Raw genomic sequence first — 17,422 nt, 5'->3', positions numbered from 1 at the left:
CCATAGGTCCACCGAACCAGTGTTGGTGGTACAAACATCGCCACACCGCCACACTGTGGGACTGTGCACATTGTTCTTACTGAGGCCATCAGACTGCCACAAGACATCCGCCACCACCGGGATCAAGGCACCATTGAGCATATTCCGAGTTGCCATTTCATTGCCCTTTTCATGGCGGTGATCCCAGCTTGAAATGGGTGTTGGAATCGCAAAGGAATGCGGCCCTAACAGAGCCCACAGCCAGATTTGTAGCTGGGGGTGCATGTGGGGTTGTTTGTAGTGCCCCCCAGTATTTACACTCCCATTTCCTGTACGGTGTGGCATGTATGCCAGGAAGGAGCAGTCAGTGCTCTGGTAGTGGTGGTCTGCATGTGAGGCTCTCCTGTGAGCCTCACAGACCGCCACTGTCAGACCACCACAGGACCACCCGCCAGACCAGGATTTGGCTCCTAATCTGGCAGGCGATCACACCGTGGCTTTGGTGATCCTACAGCAGATGGCACATTGTGCAGTCCCCTATAGGACTGCCAAAGTCATGATAAGGCCCTGAATCTTATCAGTGATTGGAATCTTTGACATAAGTTAAGAAATGTCTGACATAGATTATGGGCATCAAGGTGTGCATCCCAGATTTTGCCTTATAAACATACAAGGTTAAGGAACTTCAATTCAGACTACATTACTTCAAATATATGTCTGTATTTGTTGTTATTAACCATCACGGGGTGAAAAGTAGACATTTGTAGGAGGGTTTGGAACTCGTGGAGTTTGACACTGATGTCAAGTTCCCTATTCATTTTGTTTCAGTTTAATTAGCAATTACACATGTTTCATTTTAATAATCAACTGCATGTTTTTTGGTTTAAAGGTTCTCCGCAACACTCACATTATTCTGGGCTTGAAAAGGATCTTCTGGGGTATTATGTATCTTTACACAACCGGATGATGTCATCCTTGTGAATTATAGGGTTTTGTGACATGCTCAACGTGGATTAAAACACCTGGTGTCTCCTGTAAATTATCAACCTCATGGTGCTCACTGTGCTGCTCTTCTGCCCCTCTGTCCTATGGTGATTCACTGAGGGGTGCCCCTACCCACCTGTTAGGTGTCCTTTACCCTGGGTTGCTTTTGGCACTGACACAACATTCAAAGATGTAGTGCCACTCTGGCATTGGCACCACAGGCTTTGTGACCCTCAGCACCACCTGGTCGTAGCATCCCGATGCTCGGACATCTCCATTTCCTTCTGTTGACAGGTAGCTCCTCAGCATCCACTATGGACTCTAGCAGGTTGTGCACGCAGATAGCAAATTCACGGTGCCTCATTTTTTCAAAAAATAAATAAATAATAACATTTATCACTTGGAGCAATATTAAAGAAACATACAAACATCAATTAACCTGACCATATTGTACTATTTTGTATAATGCCATTCACAAATAGAAAGTACTCTTTCTGCAAAGCCAAACTGGTGATCTGCAGGTCTACGCACACAAGTTCTGAACATATTATGCTGTATTATCAGCATAGCCAACGTTTATGTAATAAAGAAAACAAAATTGTAGATCCAAAGATGGCTTAAGGTTTATGATTTCAGGCACAGCCTTTTGCCTGGAAATGAGGAAGAAACATGCTGGTCATTTTTCATAAGAAAATTCAACACATTTGTGACTCACTGTGCTTGAGCTTCAGCTCTAATACATCTCCTTCTGTTAATTAGGCTAGAACAAGAGGTTACAGCCGTAAAAAAAGGAGGTACTAGTATTACCCCATTTAATGGTATTCTCCTCACTATCATTGGAAGGCATTAACGGTATCACATGTCCTGCTAATTAATGTAAGCGTGTCACTTAGTGAGTTCTGTTGCCAGCTACCTGTCCTCATGAGTGCCTCACACCATCTGTCTGCACTGCTTCTTGCCCAATCCTGGCCTCTTACCCTTTCCTTTTCTATTTTACCTCCCTGCCCTCAGATGTATGTGCTAAGGTCAGACGACATCTGTATCTAATGGCAGACGTGAAAATGATTCTGCATAAATCAGGAAATATTGGGACTACATTGTCTAAGATACGAAAGATGGTGGCCTCCAACAACCATAGGGTCTTTATGTCACTTTCTTATAAAGAAGTACAAATATTTTTTCTAATCTGCTCACCTCCTATTAATCGACTATTGATTCATATTCTCTTGGTAAGAAGATGCTGAAGAAATAGTTAAAGGCTGAAACTTGTTGGCAATGATTAGAGGAAATTGTTTCTATTGTTTGAATTGAAAAAGGATTTTTGATTCTTAAAATGTTGGAGAATGGATTTCTAGATGTCAAAAAAAGTATCCTCCAATGATAATTTACACACTTGGAAATGTTTTTTATTTTATATAGTTACATATGGGGACCCAGCACACAAATATATTATTTGTGTTTAGCTGCGTGAATCAGAAATTTTATGATTTAGATTGAAAAGTAACAATAAAATACAATATTGTAATATTGTATTATGGCAGTGTTTCTATCAATGGTTTCAACTACTTGTTTAAAGTATTTATACAAAAATTAAGACATTTAATAATTCATTAATCTTGACTTAAAGCAATCCATACATTGAGAAGTGATTTCTGAATACTTTACTGACCCATATGTTTTATGATACAGACGAAATGGAGGCACATAATAGCTATTTCTTTGTACAAACTCAATTATGCATTTGAATATATCTTTTCTTTGAGCAATCAACAATTAGTGGACGGGTCCATCTTAGCAATATAACAAGTCGCCTGAAAACATAGCACTGTCTATTACAATAATAAGCCAAAGTTCTGAAAATTCATCAAAGCTCATCAATCTTGCTCCAGTGTGCACGTAAGCTTTGTGGCTCAGTGCCGTGAGTAACATTTTCAGATATTTTTTGCATTTTTGTCAAAAGTGCACCAACTCGTACTTTCACATTTAATATAGTATTTGTACAATCAAAATTCTTGCCTGTCTAACAAAGCTGTGTTTGATTGAAGGAGCCACTGTATGACGTGATCATTAGCACTGGCCATTTGGGGTCAGATATATCATGATTCGCACACTTCTGCATTTCACAGCATTGTGTGAGAATGCGTTGCACTGCTTTAAACCACTTTTTTTGCATCATGATGCACCATATTTAGTATATGGTGCATGGTGATGCAGGGCCGGGAGATGCGTCATGCAGCTTGAAGCAAGTTTGTACTTCCTGTGTGATGCAACACTGACTTGCATGCCGCAAGACACTTATATGTGCCACAAGTTAGCATTGCATCACGCAGGAGTGCAATGCATGATGCAAAAGTTTTAAAAAGCCATGCAGCACAACACAATTGTTTGTACCAACACCTAACCATTTTTCACTATGGAAGGAGCGTCAGGAACAAAGGAGGGCACCAACCTTGAAGATGCTTGAAATCCAGGGCAAAAAGAAGACAAAACTAGACTTAACAGAGGAGGAAAGCTAACTATTGATAAGTGAGGTGACTACAAATGAACTTCAAAAAAACAGTAGAGGAAGTGTAGAGGCAATGGCAATAGAATCACCCTCCTACGACTACAAACGAACACCTTTTGTTTGTCACCTACACGTTGCCATTAGCCAAGAAGGATGCTTCATGGCAAGCAATAGTTGACAAGATCAACTGCATGGCGCCGACAAGAAGGACTGTTGCAGAGTGTAAAAGAAAATGGCAAGACCACAATTGCAGGGCAAAAGAAAAACTGTCCAGGAAGCTTTAGGCCTGCAATGAGGACCGGAGGAGGACCCGGATATCCAGGAGGAGTTGGGCCTATTGGAGGAGCAGGTAGCATCACTTATTCCAACTGAGTTGGTTGCCAGAGTTCAGGGCATGGAACAGTGCTGACATGGAGGACCAACAAGACACACAAGGAGAGTGAAAACATAATGTGTGTAATATATATTTTGAAATTTGCAATGTGATCATTTTCAAACATCAGGGCACAATTACAAACATTTCACTCAATGTATGGCAGCTACTGAAGTTGTTGTGCTACATAGCATAAAAGACAGCGAGCAGAAAATATCACTATTTTCAAAGATATTGGGCATTTCTGCTCTCTCCTTGTGCTGGTGCACTGTATGCAGCCTAGTGCCAACACAGGCATCTTTGTACCACAGTGCAAGGGTGTCTGTGTTACAGCCAGCATAGTTGTTGTGCAGGACGTGGGAGCTTCCTTCCCCAAAGGAATCCTTAGAGGCATTTCAGTCTTTCTATGTGTGTGGAAAGAGGAAATTAGGAGGAGAAATGAAGATGTATTTTCTTGTGGCCCCTAATATAGGACAACATATCAGAATGGACACATTTCCAAATTTTTAAGTGTGAATTAATTTGTCAGTGCCCCAAATACCAGGGGTAAATGTGCAGGAACACTCATGCTTCACCCACAGAATGCAACTCAGTGACTTGTTCTGTCTTGTGTTAATCCATATTTAAAATGTTTGTAGAGTTCTGCAAGGTAGCTATGATTGTAAAGTGTGCATTTAAGGGCTTGCATTGTCTTTGTGTCATCTTGCATGATGCAAGGACAATAGAAGCTTTTGATAAATGTGGCTGAAAGTGTACCACATTCATCACACAATAATCTATAATACAGAGCCACAGTCCATTTACCATTTACCTGTGGAGCATTGTGTGCTGCCTAGCTACACATCATTCATACCTCAAACAAATTGGATAGGGGTCTGCATTGCAGGGTTCTATGTGTGTGCAGGATAGTGTTATACTTTCGCAAGAGTCACATGTAGAGAACAGCCACACAGTCTTGATATTAAGATCCAGAATGCTTGACTTCTCCTCACGCGTGACACACAACACTTCAGTACCTACATATGTGGCACACATCCACAATTACAATAGTATGATGTGTTTTTAAGAACAAACAAACTGGTTGATATGTTTTAGAATAAAAGTTCAGGCTATTTGCATAAATGATAAGTGAGGTAACATGGCCTCTCCATATACATACAAATTTGATCACAACATTTTGTAAAATATAACATCTGCTCTAATTCACAACTCCATTCTGAAATCAATGTGAAACTTAGTGCTTCAGTGCAGGTAAGTGTGTGGAGCTTCAGTTACCTCTATTCACGGAACAATTTTTTTTTAATGCAGATTTTATATAGCGCAAACTCAACCCGAAGGTATTGAAGCTCTGTACATGAGCACCGGTTACTTTACATAGTCAGGCACAGGAAGATTAAGTGATTTGCCCAGAATCACAGGATGTGGACGCAACCCCGATGCTCGAACCCAGGTTTCCAGCACCTAAATTTATGCTTCTGTATGAGTTCCATTTAGAAATATGTGCGGATGCCAAAAATCCACTTCTATTTCACTGTAAACATTTTGAAATAATAGGCCCGCTGAGTCCTGCATCCACCACCAACACCTGAGTAGAAGTATGCACTGCAGAGAGCCAATCCGCAACACACGTGGCTATCTCAAGTTCTTCAGGCATTGGCAGTGGCATCAGTGGTCCACTAAAAAATTCACTTTCCCAGTTTGGGACAGGCAGGGATATAACGTTGCGATATGCTCCATTTGCATGTAGGTGTTTGTTGAGGGAAACCTGGTTCACACTATGGTAAAGTAGGCAAAATGACCAATGTGAAAAAATACTATGCAATCCGGTGGGAGGCATACCTTAAAAAAAGTACTGCAGGTGGTGGGGGTGGTGAGAGAAGGGAATCTGCTCCAATCACTGTGGGAAGTGAAAGTGATCAGGAAGAAGAGGGTGAAATGCTCTTTATGCAAAGTAGCCCAGTCCCAGCACTGCACCAGTATTAGCCACCTCAGCAACCTCTCAATTTGGGGTGTCCATCTGCCTGAAATGGAAGGTTCCCAGACGGACCTATTTTGTCAGAGTAGCTGTTCCAGCATTCCATCAGGATGTGCTGCAATTGAGAGTGCTGTTCACAGAATCCACCTGACAACAGGCTTGTGGACAAGTTGTCAAGCCTCTGATTACACGTGTCTCACTGCACAATGGATCTCTTGTGTGGGGTACAGACAACAGGTATCTCTAGGTCTCAGTGCTGAAGAAAGTTTTAAGGGTGGGATGCAACAGTAGCCATGCTTGTAATGAAGAAATCTCATATTGCTGCAAACATCTTGGAAGCCTTTAACAGCAAGATATTTTAATAGCTGTGACCCAGAGATCTCAGAATTGGATTTGCTGCCACGGACAATGGCAGTATTATAATGAAGGCCATGGAAAATGGTGGCTACTTCAAGGTCCTGTGTTTGCCACTTTGCATCAACTTCATTATGCAAGACTTTCTCACAAAAGTTGACATAGTCAGCAAATTACTGACCACCTGGAGAAGAATATAAATTCATTACAGCCATTCTTTTAAAGCCATGAAGCAGTTGAAGATTATTCAAAGTGATAACAGAGTACCAGTTAAAGCCCTCATATAGGATGTGCCAAAACACTCAAATTCGACCTATTACATGTTGCAACGTCTGAACAGCAGAAATCAATGAAATTATGTTAATAGTGATGTTTGTTTTACTCAAGTTTATAGCATCTCTAATATGTTTATTTCAATTGCCTTTTTTTAAATTAGTAGAAAATAATCATGTGTCTTAATTTGATTTGCATTTACTTTGAAATTATAGAGTAAGGTAATTCCATTTATCTAAGTGCGCACCTGATTTTAAATGGGCTTTGCTCATTCGGTTTGCCAACCATATTCTTTCCATTTCATGAAAAGATACCTATTGTACACTTATTATGTAAAATTATCTACAACTTGCTACTTTTTTCAACATTATCCCTCAGTGTAACATTATCCATAAACTCGACAGCAAATAACAATTGAGTTTTTTCATAACTTTCCCTTACAAATTGACAGAAAAAGACAAAACAATTAATATTAATTAATCTTAGATGCCATAAACAGTTTAGCCTCTTACATAGCAAAAGAGGATACATATTCAGATTGCAAAGTCACTGAATTGCAATATGTTTATGCAAAACGCTACTTAAAATTTTCTGATATTTAAAGACAGATTATTGGGAACACAGAAAATCCTTTAAGTAGCTATGAAACCATTGATAATAGTTTGATGTACAGCACTGGATCCTTCAGAATGCGTTGCCTGTACTCTTTCTTAGACTCATAAATTTGTCTGTAGAGTTTGCTTTTGTAGTAGAGGTAGTTTTTGTAATTCCATGTATATCCTGCCAACCATATTAGAGACTGGGATATCAAATGATAGTCAAACAATGTCATGCCATTTGTTTTCAAATGTCTCCTGCTTTGTTGAGGGCTCATTTAGGGATAATATTTTGGTTATGCTTCCCTTGCCTTCGGGCACATCTGTGATGAATTACATAGATCGGCCTTCCTCTGCTAACACTATATGATATGTTTTTGACGAATGTGGCTGGAACATATTTTTATTGATCTTTCTATAACCTCTTTCATTTGGCTTTGGTTTATATAGATCTGATCTGTTTCATTTACATTTCTGCATAAAGTTTCTCCCTGAGCATATTCAGTGGTCAGAGTCAATTGTAGAAGGGCCTGAAGTCCTATGTTAGCAATGGTAAGTGTTGCTACTCTAACAACAATATTTCCAATACAAACCAGAAATCATAAGCAAGAGAATCAGTGCACAACCCCTTCTGTGGGTGATTATTGTCCCATAAAACATTTTAGAAAACAAACTATAATTTGGCACTGACCTTTACAAATATATTGCCTTAAAAGCATTAGTTTTTACAAGCAGGTCATAACTCATGAAATAACAGACATTGCAGCAAGTGATGTCAGGTTCCAAAAAGGCTTTAGCAATAACAGATCTCACCTCAGAACAATGTGTCACTCATTCCATAATATTCTGGGAAAATAAAAATTTTATCCTAATACTTCATGCCAACATTTAAAGAAAATGAACACCCTTTGTTCTGAAACAGCATCCTTACTTTCCTTTACAAACAAAAAGGTCCTAACTAATACCTTCCCCATAAAGAATAACATTTTAAAGAAAAAGGCGATGGGAATGTGTGGCTCAATGCGAAGAGGCCCTATCAGCCACCTGGCTGATACTGGTTCCCTTTCCAAAAGTGTTATTCTTTTTGTTCATTCTCATGGTGGGCATTAAGGCTTTCAGCAAATCTGATTATTGTATGTTAGAACACTTAGGCAACTAATGAAAGTATGGGCAAACCAATGTAAATTCTGAAACTAAGATCAGACTTAATGTGAAAACACTTTATTGCTATCAAAAAGTCTTGAGCATTATACACAAATAGTTACACTGTCCCATTTAAAGACAATTTATTATTCCATCTAAAATGTAATTTAACAAGCCTGTCATACTTCCACATTCATTCTTCTGTTATGAAATTCATTTTATCCAATAATTCATGGGAAAAAACAGGCCTAGTCAAGGTTCTTGTTCAGATGTAGAACAGATATCTTCTTTTATATATATATATAAACAATCGTAAATACATGCTACAATATAATCAATTGTACTTTTGTGACCTATATAGAATCACATTTATTTAATCATTGGTAAAACATTCTTAAAGACTGAACAGTCTGGTTCCTAGTGGCTTGCAAAACATAAGGTAGGATGGGTGAAGATGGAATTTTCATGTACAACCCGGTTTGTAGGGCTAAGCCTTATGTATGTACAACATGGCTTGTAGATTGTATCCTACGTGTGTTTCAGCTAAGCAGCCTTCGTCAGGAAGCCATTGTAAATGAGTACCTTGTGTATGCACAACTCTCAGTATTCTGGTGGACAGTGGTAGCATAACCACGTCCCTCTATGTGAGGTTCTGCAGATGTATGGGGCAGGAAAGCTTGGACTGGGGTAGGCAATACCATATAATGAGCCTTTTTTATTAGTCGCTTTCTTCTTCTACCCAACTTCTAGTAGTTGATCTGAGCATTGTGGGTTCCAGGTCAGTGTGGTGTGAGCCCGAGGTGGAGGCAATCATTCAGTGTCTCCCCCCCAGTCATGTGGACGGTGGTCACTTAAAGTCACTCTGTTTGCTTTGGGGTGCTTGGGTGATAGGGCCCGGGTGCCGTGTCTTGAATTGCCTTAGAGGCCGAGGTTGGATGCAAATCCCAATCGTGATGGAGTCCTTGCGCCAAAAACAGCAGTCGTGCCAGCAAATCTGAGCCAGGCAGATTTTCACTGCTTTCTGGGGTGGTATTGCAGATCTGGAGTGTTCTAGGCAAAGCTGCAGCAAGGCAGCAAGTTATTTTGGAATTCACCTTTTTCACATGTTTAAACACCTTCTTCCAATATTAAATAAGCCACCTTGAAGCCCATAAGGCCATGGTACATAGTAAGAAGAATTGAGACATGTCAAATATGAGCTGTCCCTGCAGTAACTCAATTTAAAAGTCTACTTACTCAAAAAAAAAAAAAATTACCTTATCCTCTTTGCGGTGTTTTTGTTTTAAGCCTTTTATGTTATTATTAAATTGGTTTGTGAATTTTACCGGTTTAATTTTTTGACTTGTTCGAGTCCATTAAAGTAACTTACATGAATTTTCTCTCAAAAAAATCTGACACTTCTAACTCTAACACCCTTGTGTCAACCACACATTCCTCAATGAAACCTCCATTTTTCTATCTGCTTTATTTGCATCGGGTACCATCATCAATGTATATATTGGATGTGCACTTTGTATATATTACAACACTGGTATTTTTTGGTATGTTTTAGCTCTGAGAAAGTCATAAGGGGTACATTCCCGCTGCGACGAAACGCGTCGGCAATTGGCTAAATAAAGATCGCAAAGAGGAACAAGAATCCCAGCATCTTTCATTAATTTCACTAACTGTAATTTCATTGTTGTTGTTGTGTGCCTTGAATTTGGTAAAATTGTTAGTTTAATCTTTGGATTGATTAGTTTGGGGGAAGCATGGTGCTTTCTCCTCCTTTCAAGAGCACCGCACTAATTTGACGAGTTGTTACAAAGTGGTGTATTCCATATACAACGCCTGAGACTCAATCACCCATGACAGTAGAATTATTTAACATTGGGAGTGTTCATCCACTACTCTACATATTGTTAATATTCCAATTTCCCACATCATTTGAATATTATAGTTAGATACTTGCCTCTCTTCTTGCTTGAATACAGATTTGTTTTAAGAAGCACCCTTCCTCCAAATGTACCGTTTCGGATGTATGATGATACTTAGCATGCCATTACTAAGCATGCATTAACTACGATGTTTTTGCATCGCAAGTGCAATTACTACGCATTTTTTCACTCCGACTGCTATTACTTCCCAAACCCATGAATATCTAAAGAAGTGTCTTTTCACAGCAGAAAATTACTTTGCATGTCTTTACTTCGCATGCAGAGTCTGTTTCATCCATTTTTCTTCTTAGATGTTTGTATTGGATATGAGTGTGGTTGTACGTGGGAGAAGAGGGTGGAGCTGCTTGTTTGGACGTATGTCATTCTTTTTTAATTATCTTTACTTAAATTATCCTTCTTCCCCTTTTGGGGATGTCATTTCGCTTTTTCTTTATATACTACTCTATACTCCTTTTAAAATTTTAAAACGAACAGCCTATTGTTGTTCTATCTCTGCATTACTTCCATCATCCATGCATAATGTTAGCCAATCAATGCCATTACCGTAATTATGAATATTATTTTAAATTCACATTTTAACCAATGGACAGTCACTTCGCTATCCTCTTACAACATCTACTATTCTGAAATCTCCGTTTAAACAAACTCTGCCGCACTTCCGGCAACCGTTCACAATCCTGTAACACCCACAAAATATAGACAAAATAGACAACCATGGGCCAGATGTAGGAAGGCCATTACCGGTCGGTAACGGCCGAAAATTGGTATTTTCGGCCGTTACCGACCGGTATTGAGCTTTCGGGATGTAGGAGACCAAAAATCGACCGAATCGGTAAATTTACCGAATCGGCAAATTTACCGAATTGGTAAAATACCGAATCGGAAATATTACCGAATCAGTAAATTTACCGAATTGCAAAGGTTTGCGATTCGGTAAAATTACCGAATCGGTAAAGTTAAAGAATCGGTAAAATACCGAATCGGTAAATAAGAAGTGGTAAAAATGGATATTGAGATGTAGGGAAGCTCAGAAATACCAAATTTGCTTGAAATTCGGTATTTAAGAGTCGGTATTTACCATGGATTGGAATCAGGTGGTAAACAGGTGCAACCTATAAAAATGGACCCAAAATGCAATTCTTCTTGCACAATGGCGGCATTTTATGTCATTGCAAGACGGCTACGGCTACAGGAGGAAGGAGAGAGGGAATGGCAGAGAGAGGAGCAGGTATACAGACAGAGGATAACCCTGTTCATGCTCACAGAGGCAGAGATACTCCAGAGGTACAGGTTGGTCCCAGACACCATCACAGAACTCATCAGGGACCTACACCCACTGTTGGAGCACACTACCCCAAGGGCACACGCTATTCCTCCCCACGTGCAGGTGCTGTGCAGCCTACACCTGCTTGCGTCTGGGAACTACCAGAGTGTGGTTGCTGTGGTAGGTGGGGTGACCCAGAGCAGCCTGTCAAGGTTTTTCCACAAATTCCTTGATGCCATGTTACAGAGGATGGAGCATTATATATATTTTCCTGCAACCCATGCTGAACTGGTCCAAACAAAATCTGAATTCTACCAGATGGCACGTTTCCCCAATATAATTGGCTGCATTGATGGCACGCACATTCCCATTTGTCCCCCTGCTGCCACAGAATATATATACAGGAATAGGAAGTCCACCCACACCATCAATGTGCAGGTGATCAGCAATGCAAAGTTCGCCATTACTGACCTTGTGGCAAAATTCCCTGGGAGTACCCACGACTCCTATATATTTCAAAACAGTGGCATCTATGCAGAGCTGACTGCAGGGGAATTTGGTGAAGGATACCTCCTAGGTAAGACACAGTGTGCGACCCCTATAACACCTATTGCAGTAAGAAGTACATGAATGAATGTGAGTAATGTATTCCCATTACCTTTTAGGAGACAGTGCATATGCCCTCCGCTCCTTCATACTCACACCTTACCTCAACCCCTCAACACCCAGCCAAAGGAGATATAACCGGGCACACAAGAGCACATGGAATGTGGTTGAGCGAACATTTGGTATCTGGAAAAGCAGGTTCAGATGCTTGCACAAGAGCGGAGGTGCAAGGCAGTATACCCCCATCACCTGCTGTAAGATCATTGCTGCCTGTGCTATGTTGCACAATCTCGCTGTAAAGAGGGGTACTGAGGTGGAGTTGTCAGACTATGAGGATCATGACGACGACATTGCTGTGCCTGAAACACAACCTGCTGGAGTGTCAACACCAAGTGATGGCAGATACAGACGTGAGGAAATAACACGCAACTATTTCTGAGTAAGTGATGAGACAGAGACCTATATTGAAAGCACGCGAATGTGTTTTATTTAGTATGTTTCTAGTTATGTTAAAGAACAAAAGCATTTCACAGCAATGCTCACAGTGAGCAAACACACACAGACAGGTGTTGATTCCACCCACCTTAGTTGTATATTGTCACTAGGCAGGTTTGAATGGCACAAATGTGCAACAGAAATATTAACATCTAGAAATTGAAAGTCCAATGGCACTAGGCCATAGTATAAACTCTTCATTTGCGGCCACGCTTTGCACTGGCAGGTGTATGTGTCTCACCCTGTTCACTGGGCGTTTGCCCTGTACCCTCACCCTGTCGCCTGCTGCTCCTCCTTGTCTCTACGACATGGGGGCTTGCCGTGCTGCTCTTACTGGTGCTACCTTCAGTGTCCGGCACGTCAATGGCAGCAGTTTGTGCACTTTGAGCATTGAGTAGAGCCTCCAGCGCACCGGTCATTCCGGCTATGCCCCTTGTCAGCTGATTGCTGTTTTGAGTCAGGACTTCCTGACTATTCATGCTACGCTTGCATAGCAGGGATGTGGCTGTTGCCCGGCGGTGGATAGATTTCTCAGTCCTCTCTGCACGCTGCCTCTCCCTGTGCCTTGATGTTATTTCAGAGTCCAGTTTTGTGCACAGTTGCTGCATGGATTTGGTCATGTCCTGTATGCCTGTTGCAATGCTCTTGTTAACTTCCACCAGTTCCCTGATGCCCTTACCAATTTCCTGCATGTTGATGTTGAGGTTGCGCATTTGTCTTTGTCTTTGACAGGACATGATGCCCTTGCCCTGCATCCTCTGAATCCTGACCATGGATCCCTCCAGGCCTTGGAAGACACTGGACCCCTCCCCACGTGCACCTACACTCCTTCCTTGTACTGTGCGGCGTCTTGTGGTACTTGGCCCTGCTCTGTGCTGGGCTGTAGTGTGGCAGAGATGTCAGCCTCAGGCAAGTTTTGTGACTCTTCACCCACCATTTCACCAGCAGCTGTCTACATTACAATCAGTGGGGAAACGACATGCCTCCTGCTAGGGTGTGCAGCCGGTGTTTCAATTTCAAGGGATGCTGGCATTTCGGGTGACGAAACCAATAGTGGGGACTGTGAAGGTCTTGAGGAGGCCTGCATTTCTTCACTGATGTCAGGTTCTTGGGAAGGTGGCTGCCCACTCGGAACACCTGTGTCCTGTGATGCACTGGGACCTGGCTCATGACTGTCATCCCTCTCGGGTGCCGTGCCTTCCGCCTCCTGAGACTGCCTTCTGGATGTGTGACCTATGGACATATGAGCACATATCAGCTAGGTGCAAATGTCTCACAGCCACTACAATTAAACATATGAAATTACACTCATTACATGCTGCCTGCCCTTCATTATGTCTACATTCATTTGCCTTACTTGGTGGTTACAGTGCTGTGTGACATGCTCTTTCATTAACTGACTACATGTACCATGATGCATTGCTACTGTTTAGCACAGACACACTGGGACTGGGGCAACTTAGCTGCAAGGGGTGAGGGATGGATGAGGGTGTGAGGGGGATTGCTGTGCATGCATCTTACCTTTTCTAGTTGCAGCTTTCACCGAGCTGTCCACTTCTCCCAGTCCATGGACGCTTTCAGGCTCCAAGGTTGTGGCTACCATCTCCTCCAGGTCGGTGAGGGAGGGTGCTGTGTTCTTTCCTCCACCTGTTTGCGAGGCCTGTTTGTGGTGGTCAGCTAATTTTTTTGTGAGGCTCCTTAGGTCATAAAACCTCTTTTTTAAATCTTCAATGTCTCTGGTGGTCACTCCAACTGCATTTACTTTCTCTAGGATTTCAAGCCAATGCTTCCTTTTTGCTGATTCAGGCACAGTAAGGGAATGCCTTCCAAACAGTCTGTGGTGCACCTTTACCACCTCCTCCAAAAGGACCTGGAGCTCCATGCTGCTGAATTTCAGCTTTCTTTTTCTTTCTGTCTGCTCTTGTAAAAACTAGGTCATGGACAATCAATATTTGCCCGGCGGTATCGCCTCTTTAACCCACAAAATATTAATCAATGAAGAGGCAGGCGCTGGAGACTGGAAGGCAGGAAACAAGGTTTATTCTCTCCGGAGGAGAACACATCAGTTCAGACAGCCAGTATCGTCACGAGGTGCTCTAGCCGCATCTCTGAGGCCCTGGCCTCTTATACACATGTTCATGATCTTTATTGCAGGTAACACATTCTTGTAATGCTTTGAAGTATGAAAGGACATCCTCTGAATCTCCCCCTCAGGCCCGTTCCCACACACATTTACAGTTGAAGTCCCCACCCCGGTCACAACAGGTGATGATTATCGCGCAGCTGGACATCCCGCCGATTCACGGGATGTGGGGGGTTAATCGGATCTCATAGGGTGGGGGCTTTGATCAACTCGAGGGTCCTTTGATGAGGGAAGCTTCCTACTGTACGGGGGGGGGGCAATAAACAGTATCCGCAGAGCTAGGTGGCGGCCTGGGAACGAGGAAGACAAACGGGCACACAGGAAAGGGGGTTTGTATCAAAAAAAGGGCCTGGGACCATGAAAGGAATGAAGGGAGGTGTCGCGCTGGGAACAGGATGGGGTTCTGAGGCAGAGCTGCGCTGAAGAGGGGTTTATGACCCAAGGCATGCGAGAGCGGGGGGGGTTGTCAGCGTGCGGGCTTTGCGAGGGCGAAGGGCTATGCTGGGGGTCAGTGGCGTGCAGAGGGTGGTTCTGATCGAGGCACCTAAAATGGCGGGTGCACACGACAAAAGTGTGGCATCAGGGAAAAAGGCAAGATGGCGCAGATAATGTTTACCAAACCGTACTAATTTTCCACAGTCCTCCCTTTAACATATCCAAGACATCTTGCTGGCCTATTTCCTATCCATGTCTACTGTGGCGGTCATAAGTAAAGAAGTAGGAACCCAGGTGAAGGAGCTATAAACATTACATTTAAAATCTTTCGTCTTAGGAGGCGGGTCTATCGATAAAACTTGTTTGCAGGAAAGTCATAGTAATGCAATGTCGGACAAAAACGATTCTGTAGTGAGAGCATGGAGTACATTTCATAGATACTTGTAGTCATTCGGAATGTGAACTGATAGGTTATTACATATGTAAGTTCTGTTCATTTTTGGTGGGAGCATAATCAATACAATGGTGGCTGGGAGAGAAATGAGACGTAGTAAAAAACAATAATCAGGGGTGTCATTGTTCGAAGGGGAGGTCCCATTGTCATGGACCATCATTAGCGAGTTCTCAGCATTCTTTGTCGTCTTCTGTTGGCACGGTGGAGCTATGGGTCCAGCTCTATTCTAGTTTCCGCGTTGCAGGGCATGACCTTTTCCTCGCTTTTCTGGTCAAAAAGATCCTTTTCGCTCTGTGTCCCTTTGAGTCGATTGTCAAAAAGTTCAGGTGGAAGAAGTGTGTGTGTAAGTAGTCCTTAGGGTAGGTCGGAGAAAAAGGGGGATGGAGCAGGGCCAGATCGGGAACAGACCAGGGGGACGGAAAATTTTAGGTAGGCGGGCTCATGACCGAGTTCAGAGAGCGGGGACTTTTCGGCACACGTTGAACATCGAGCAGGGGCATCAGGTCAGCCCTTTCCTCTTATTTTGTCGGAAACGGTGCCTCGTCCTGCGACTCCTTACTGTTGCGGTCTCGCCTTGGCCAGTGTCGCAGATGTTCCACGATCTGTAGTCAGGCCACGTGCTCCCACATCCGGTCTCTCTCTCCTCCGACAGCGGTACCCTTAAATGAGTTTAAAAAGACAGTCTTTAGAGAATTGGCAGAGGAAGGTAATCACACAAGTCTATTTCTCTCCCAGCTCCAAGTAAATGAGAAACATCCGTTATTTTGGGGTTCACAACCAACATATAAATAATTGACGATGGGCTTGCTGGATTTATTATAACTTTCCTTCGTAACTATCTCTTTGGTGTTTGTTGGTGTTACATTCATTGTCGTGGTACGAGATCTGGTACCTATCCTTTGCATTTTGTTTATTACAATTACGTCAGTTCTTCTGGCAGAGACCCACTTTCCTAGTACGAGCCTTACGAAGCTATACCGTTCTCCAGGGCTTTATATTTTACGAAAAAAGTGCAACGTGCTATCACCATGGTCTGATAGGTATCTTAATGAGGAACGAACATAGGCTAAACAATTTTCCATTCGATCAACGCATCCTACCTTTCAGCTAAACATTTTACTTCTAACAGGGTTTATTGCAACAATTTTTTCTTCATTTTGGTCTAATCTTAACTTTTGCAAATATCCTTCTAATTCCTACATGGTCTCTTACAACCTGACTACTTCATTAAAAAACGAGGTCTTATGGAAGACAACTAGGAACATAGCAAACTGTGGTGAGGGACTATTGTCTTGTTTTGTGTCATGAGGGCGTTTATCTAGCAGAAGGCCACAGTTCAGTTGGTAAGCGTTCAGTGACATTTCTCGAATTCTAAACTCTGTAGCTTGCTCATCGACAAATCATTCCTAGGAACAACGGCTGGCCTGTGTTAGTCGTAAGACGACACATCTCTTACAACCGAGGGTGAGGGACATTAAAAACTCTCGCCCGGGGCAGCTGATACAAAACTGGGGGCGTTCTGGGAAGATGGGGATGTTTCGATCACCTTTACTGTTTGGGTATTGAGACAATTCGGGACGGGGAAGGTCGCGTTATCTGAGGCATTTTTGTTTATCATAGAAGCCGCTGACATGTAGTTCCCTTATTACGGGTCAGATTGGGGAACCTCAGTCGTCTTACCTGTCCTTTCCCTTTTGGCCAATTCTAGGTTTCACATACACAACAAATACTTGGTGGAGGGTCTCAGGGCGGGTTTAGCGACCAACCAGGTACAGGCCCCAAACATTACTATCACAACACAAAATACCTGGGTGTCAAAATCATAAGTCAAACAGAGAGGATCACAACACCGATATTACACCAATAACACCCGTGAGGACATTTTGTGTGTTAAGGATGCCGGCC

General features: G+C 42.4%; 1 long non-coding RNA gene across 1 annotated transcript in view; it reads right to left on the bottom strand.

Moving 5' to 3' along the window:
• Positions 1-1,170: 1,170 nt before the first annotated feature.
• LOC144824997 (uncharacterized) overlaps positions 1,171-17,422 on the bottom strand; it is a 99,145-nt gene continuing 82,893 nt past the window's right edge. Inside the window, exon 3 of the long non-coding RNA XR_013609232.1 lies at positions 1,171-1,322. This is a non-coding gene — a long non-coding RNA (uncharacterized LOC144824997). The remainder of the gene's footprint in view (positions 1,323-17,422) is intronic.

Source organism: Lissotriton helveticus, chromosome 3_1, assembly GCF_964261635.1.
Source record: "Lissotriton helveticus chromosome 3_1, aLisHel1.1, whole genome shotgun sequence".
Classification (NCBI taxonomy): domain Eukaryota; kingdom Metazoa; phylum Chordata; class Amphibia; order Caudata; family Salamandridae; genus Lissotriton; species Lissotriton helveticus.
The sequence above is the reverse complement of the archived record's forward strand: the minus strand, read 5'-3'. Positions and strand labels throughout refer to the sequence as shown.